Below are 5,558 nucleotides of genomic sequence, written 5' to 3'. Positions count from 1 at the left end.
ATAGCCCTATTTGGTAAAATACCAAGTCCGTATTATGGCAAGAACAGCTCAAATAAGCAAAGAGAAACGACAGCCCATCATTACTTTAAGACGGGATGGTCAGTCAATCCGGAAAATGTCATGAACTTTTAAAGTTTCTTCAAGTGCAGTCGCAAAAATCATCAAGCGCTATGATGAAACTGTCTCTCATGAGGACCGCCACAGGAAAGGAAGACCCAGAGTTACCTCTGCTGCAGAGGATAAGTTAGAGTTACCAGCCTCAGAAATTGCAGCCCAAATATATGCTTCCCAGAGTTCAACTAACAGACACATCTCAACATCAACTTTTCAGAGGAGACTGCGTGAATCAGGCCTTCATGGTCAAATTGCTACAAAGAAACCACACTAAAGGACACCAATAAGAAGAAGAGACTTGCTTGGGCCAAGAAACACGAGCAATGGACATTCCACCGGAAATCTGTCCAAATTTTTGAGTTTTGGTTTTGGTAGGTGAACAGATGATCTCCTCATGTGTCGTTCCCATCGTGAAGCATGGAGGAGGAGGTGTGATGGTGCTTTGTTGGTGACTCGGTCTGTGATTTACTTTGAATTCAAGGCACAATTAACCAGCATGGCTACCACAGCATTCTGCAGCGATAAGCCATCCCATCTGGTTTGCGCTTAGTGGAACTATAATTTGTTTTTCAACAGGATATTGACTCAACACCCAAGGCTGTGTCAGGGCTATTTGACCAAGAAGAAGAGTGATGGAGTGCTGTATCAGATGACCTGGCCTCCACAATCACCCGACCTCAACCCAATTGAGATGGTTTGGGATGAGTTGGACCGCAGTGAAGGAAAAGCAGTGCTCAGCATATGTGGGAACTCCTTCAAGACTGTTGGGAAAGCATTCCAGGTGAAGCTGGTTGAGAGAATGCCAAGAATGTCATCAATGCAAAGGACGGTTACTTTGAAGAATCTAAAATCTCAAATATATTTTTTCGTTACTACATGATTCCATTTGTGTTGTTTCATAGTTTTGATGTCTTCACTATTATTGTACAATGTAGAAAATAGTAAAAAATATTTTTAAAAACCTTGAATGAGTAGGTGTGTCCAAACTTTTGACTGGTAATATATATTTGTATTTATTAAGGATCCCCCACTCATAGATTGAGGAGACACACACACAAACTGATTGAGTGCAGTCTGAGCATGGTCTTGCTGATGGACCACTACTGAAGAGGGCAACCATTTCTCCTGAACACTGGAAAACAACCGTTAAAACAGGCCTTTACGACCACAGGTGCTCACAGTGGCTAACCACTAACCGCTAACCCATTATGGATACACTACAATGTGGCTTAGTCGACTGGGCTGCTAGTGCACTGTGCTCAGTGCTGCTTTAAGAGCAGGTGACTGCAGTAATAGCCCTGTAGAGGAGAGGAAAGCGAGGGATGGAGAGAGAGGAGGTTGATGGATGGCTCTGGTTTTTAGGTCACTTAAGGGGTCCACCCCCCCCCATGTTAGAGGCTCTCCCCAGAGTCCCCATTACAGAGAACCACACACACACACACACACACACACACACACACACACACACACACACACACACACACACACACACACACACACACACACACACACACACACACACACACACACACACACACACACACACACACACACATTACTGAGAGAAAACATATAGACAGGCATCGTTGGATGGAGCTCATCGATTTTACAATAAAAACTAATGAAGCAGACAGGACTGGATCGTTACTACACACATGAACACTTGGAGAAACCTAGACACTGTAATTGTTGTAAACAAAGACCCGTGCACGGGAACCTGAGGAAAGGCTTGAGGAAAGGCAGTACATTGAGGAAAGGCAGTACATTGAGGAAAGGCAGTACATTGAGGAAAGGCAGTACATGATGTACTGACCTATAGGAAAGAAACTCCTCCCCCATCCACCGTGTTCCAGTGACTGTGCGTTTTTACATGGCCGGCTGTGGACTAGAGGAAGCATCTCTTTCCCCTGAGGCCCTGTCTCTCCTCTCCTCCCTCCATTTGCTCTGTGACAGCTGTCATCCTGTCAGGACTATGGCAGCATGAAACTCACACATGGCCCTGCCCTACCCTCGTCTGTTCTGTCATTCCCACTGGAATACTCGACTGGGGCTTATACTGAACACACGAGGCCCATTAGTCACCTGGTACAACCAGAAGTGGACTGGCCACCCCTTGGAGCTTGGTTCCTCTCTAGGTTTCTTCTGAGGTTCCTGCCTTCCAGGAAGGTTTTCCTAGCCACTGTGTTGCTCTTTGGGGTTTAAGGCTGTGTATTTGTAAATTACTGTGTCCAACAGATGTAAAAAGTATGTCAAAATATATTTTTTGATTGATTGATTGACAGGTTCTGGAGCATACAAATATGTTCTAGGAAAGAGTATTGTATCGAGATTGATTCAACTCTGAAGTGCTCAGTATTGAGCATTACATCAGAAATTGCTCAGAATTACTCAGAAATGCAGTGAGTGGTTGTCTGGGAAAAAGGTGTATGGCTTTGATAAACACACAAACACGGTTACACATGCACTCACGCACACACACCCTCAGAGAGATTGCAGTGATTGTTTATGCACCCAATCGGAAAATGTAATTGCCTGAACTTTAGAGGAGCAGCGGCAGCCTCCGCGTGAGGAAACACCCGTGGGAGCCATCAGACCAGTGTTTTACAGCACACACACACACACACACACACACACACACACACACACACACACAGGCCACTCATAACCGGCATAATGGGCCCCAACTCGCCGTCAGCAAGCACTTCTAACAGTAATAACCATTCTACCTTTTAGGGGATCAGGAGGAGAATTAGGGAGGGAGGAAGAGACAGAGGAAAAACGGGGATGGGGAGGAAACAAGGACACAGAAAGAGGATGCAGAAGATAAATAAAGAGGGAAAGTGAGTGAGATGGAGAGAGAGCGTACTGCTTCCATTTCTCATTGCCAGTAAGCCCAAGCTAGCCAATGATATTCAGTGTGAATCCAGCCCATCCCCACTGCTGCCCTGCACTAAGAGAGACAGGGGATAACTGACTGTATCAGTGTTGTGGATTAAATCAACATGGTCATCTGAAAATCCTGTAAGAACATCTACTAACACTGATGGATTAATCTGCACTGGCCACTGTGTGTGTGTGTGTGTGTTACCCCGAGGCTGTGAAACAGCACTAGAGCTGTCATGTAGGCCGGCCAGTCGATAGCTACAACACAATGAAGGCAGCAGTCCAAATCACCATCACAGTCAGCCCAGAGGCTGCCACACACACACACACACACACACACACACACACACACACACACACACACACACACACACACACACACACACACACACACACACACACACACACACACACACACACACACACACACACACACACACACACACACACACACACAGCGCTACCTAGTAATTTTAAAAAGCCCTGTAAACATTATTATTGTGATGTCTAACTAAGCCGGCTGCATCTAATAATGATTAAAGAATGGAACCACAATACACAGAACACCAGTCAAACGTTTAATTGTATTAACATACCATGCTGTATCAGTATTGACCAATACAGTTGATTGTAACTGATGACTAAACTAAATAACTAGGTAATACCTGAGTGAAAAGGTATTCTGAAGTGTGTTTCTCCTTTAGCCACTGGCTCTGCTACGGTGCCTTAAGTTCCCCTCTCTGTCCAGAACCATCTGAGCAGCTTGATCAGAACCAGCTTGGAGTAATGAAACAATGGTAGTACAAGTTCAATATGACCTGACTGCAGGGAGAGAGAGGCTGCTCTCTGTTTTTCTCTACGCTAGGGGGGGTGGAAATCAGATATCCAACACTGCTGGACACAACTACAGCCACACACACACACACACACACACAACAACATCTTTCCGAGGGCAGCTAAGTGCCTAAAATGCACCAGATGTTTGCGTTTCATCTAGAGGACTGTTTTTTGTTCTTCTCTCCCTCTCTCCCTTGTTCTCTCCCTCCCTCCCTTTCCCTTTCCCCATGAGGTGTGTGGAAAAAGCACAGAGCAATGAGGAATCACTGGCTTTAAAGATCCCTCATGTCTCTGTGGCAAATTACAGTGGCCCTTTCCTGAGCTGTGCCGTTTGAAAGGGGGAGCTCTCTCTCTCTCCTTTCAAATCACCCACTGTTGGCTGGAATGAGAGGAAGTGGCAGCTTTAGAATGTGAGGTGAGCCTCTGTCTCTGTACCACATACCAATGGATGTGTGTGAAGTGCCGGAAGGTACTTCACACACATGAAAAGACTCACGTACACACACACACACACACACACACACACACGAGCTCGTGCACACAATTCCCACACTGAGAAATTCTTTATTCCATCCAGTGCTACTCAGCACTGCACAACTCAGTCACGATGGTCTTATGCTCGTACAGAGAGAACAGGAGGAGAGGGGGAGAAAGGAGGGCAATGGGTCTCTCTCTCTCTGCTCTTTACTGACCTATTCTCCTGGCTGTTCACGCATCTATACATCTACAACATGGGAAACACACAGATGAAGATTCGCTGACCGTCGTAAATACAGCATTACCGTTCCCATTCCATCTCCACCTCTCCCCCCCCCCGTCAGTGCAGATATTCTCATTACATACCTCCTCCCTCGCTCCCCCTCTCTCCCACTAAAGTATAATCAGTACGTGGCTCAGGCCTGCATGATCATACACAGTATAAACACACAACACATACTGAACACACAGCTTCCCCTAAGCTGACAGTAAGAGGAGAGGATGAAAGGAGAGAAAATATACACGGGGCATTTAGGCCCATAACCCTTATATGGAGGAGCGGAGGGAGGGAGGGAGGGAGGGAGGGATAGAGGGATGAGTAGAAGGATGGATAGAGTAGAGACGGTGTGTGTGTGTAATGGGATGGGGAGAGGGGAGAATCCTCTAGAGGTGCAGATTAGATCAGTGTTATGACTGCACACAACCCCAGGACACACAGGAGATAAAGATAAACAGATCCCCTCACGTCTATTCCCCCTCTCCTCTCTCTCGCCATCTCCTCATGTCACCATCTCCCACCTCCCTCCCTCTCTTGGTCTCTCCTACTCAATCTTAGAGTAGGATGGAGAGAACGGGAGAGACAGAGAGGGAGAGAGAGAACGGGAGACGGTGACAGAACGAGATGGTGAAAGAGAGGAGAGGGGAAGTAGAGTAGATGTGAAGTGATCCGCTTCTCTCTACTCTACTGTCCTTTCTCCTCGCACCTTTTTACATAGCTTTCTTCTCTTTCCCTCCTCCTCTTTCGTTCACTCTTTCTCTAACTGCATCCAAGTGTCCCGGGGCACTGCACTAAATCACAATTCTCAATAAAGCTGTCAACTCTCCCTCCTCCCCCCCTCCAAAACCCAATAACACCACTCTGTGGTGCGCCACAATACACACATCGATCACTACAGTATCTCTAACACACACATCTATCACACCCATAGAAGCTCCCCCTGGCACCATGCCAAACGCGAGGGCCTATT

This window comes from Salvelinus namaycush, chromosome 6 (genome assembly GCF_016432855.1).
Source record: "Salvelinus namaycush isolate Seneca chromosome 6, SaNama_1.0, whole genome shotgun sequence".
NCBI classification, from domain to species: domain Eukaryota; kingdom Metazoa; phylum Chordata; class Actinopteri; order Salmoniformes; family Salmonidae; genus Salvelinus; species Salvelinus namaycush.
This window is presented reverse-complemented; position numbering follows the sequence as displayed.